Consider the following 1905-nt stretch of genomic DNA (forward strand, 5'->3'; position numbering starts at 1 on the left):
TTGGGATTTAGATGCTGACATTGTTTTTTGTCTATGCCCCCCATATGGGTGGGAAAAGGGAGCTCCCATAGGCTCTGCTGATGAATACCCTTCCCAAGCAGCTCCCTATGCATTGGTGTTCCCCAATAAAATTTGCCTCACCTGACATCCTCCACTGTGGCCTCACAACCCATTCCTCTGACAACCCTCACTGCATAAGAACCCCACCACCTCTAATCTCATCTAATCTCTGTGGCCCCCCAACTCAGAGGCCTGTGAGCACATTCAAGACCTGTCAAGGGCTATCCTTGCCTCTTTTGTCTGACCAAACCCTTATCCGTCTCTTTCCAGTTGCTCTTCCCCTGCTACATCAGAACCAGGCCAGGCAACTAAATGGACAAACAAAATGTCAGTCTACCATTTCTTGGAGCTCCCTACGTTTGTCTCAGAGAGAGAAATCTTTTTCATTTTTCTCCTAGGGGAGTGGGATGAGAAGTAACCGCTTTCCTCCTCCAAATCCTCCTCTTCTAGGGGGAAGAGTGGGACTGGTTTTAATAACCACGAGCTTCTTGACCAGTCCCGTAGAAAGGTGTCTGCCCTGATTTCATCCGTCTCTTTAATATGTGGGGACTTTTGTGGCTAAGCTGTAAACTTTAGTTGTCAATTCCTGGAAAAAAGGATCCACTCTGCACCGTTTACTATTTCCTGGAATTGAGGCTAGCACAACAGAGGTTCAGAAAAGAGTGGTTCCTTGAGGGTAGCCAGGGGGAACTTCTTGAAGAAAACAGTCTGAAGCTCAACCTTAAAGACTGGACAAAATTGGAATTGCTGGGGAAATAAAGTTAGTCTAGGCTGGGAAAAGAGAACAAGAAATGGTGGTGACATTGTGTAGGAGATAGTACAGTGCTCAGGTTATAGTAGGTGATCAATAAATAAAGTGAATGAAACTGATCAGTCTGCATCTGGGAGTTCTGTCTCTAAAAAAAATAACAAAATATATCAGGCACGTTGCAGATAGACAGACAGAATTCAGATCCCCATCCTCCCATTTAAGGAGCGCTGATGGTTCAGTAGTTAAAGCATTTGGCTGCTAACAAAAGGTTGGTGGTTAGAATCCACCATTCACCCCACAGGAGAAAGATGAGGCAGTCTGCTTCCATAAAGATTTACAGCTTTGGGAACCTATGGGGCAGTTTCACTCCATTCTATAGGTTTGCTATGAGTCAGAATTGACTCAATGACAGTGGGTTTGGTTTTCATGTTTGTTTGTTTGTTTATGTAATCCTCCATTTACTATAGGATCTTCTGGAAATCATCTTCCCTCTCTGGGTCTCTCATTCCTCACCTAAAAAAGGGGGAGTGATAAAACTATTTAGAGGGCTCTTACAAGGATTAACAATGTGTATGGCACATTGTAGTTGAAAATGTCACGTGTCCACAAAACCAGTTTATTTTCCTCCTGGGCACGTAGCTCAAGGCCATCTCCCAGCCCCAAGAGGAGCCAATGAAATGTGGGCAGCAGTGAGGCATGCCACTTCTAGCCTTGGCCCTTAAATCTACCATGCAGTCTTCCAGACTTTCTTTCACCCTGCAGTGAGGCTGAAAGGGAAGGAACCCCAGAAGGTGAAACTGGAAAAATAACTGCTCACAAGATTTCTGGTCAACCTCTGGCTCTGATGGGCAAGAAATAAACTTGTGTTGTTTAATCCACTGAGATATGGAAGTTGTTTGTTATAGAAGCAAGTGCTAATTACTTCAACTAACCACACAGAGGGAGCTCTGGTGAAGTAGTGCCTAAGGCATTTGACTGCTAACCAGGAGGCTGGTGGTTCAAACCCACTAGCCACTCCTCGGAAGGAAGGTTGGGCAATCCTACTTCTGTAGTGATACTGCCTCGGAAACCCAAGGAGGGGTCGCTATGAGTCA

This window comes from Orycteropus afer, unplaced genomic scaffold (assembly GCF_000298275.1).
Source record: "Orycteropus afer afer isolate SDZICR_OR568_19922 unplaced genomic scaffold, OryAfe1.0 scaffold00145, whole genome shotgun sequence".
Lineage (NCBI taxonomy): Eukaryota > Metazoa > Chordata > Mammalia > Tubulidentata > Orycteropodidae > Orycteropus > Orycteropus afer.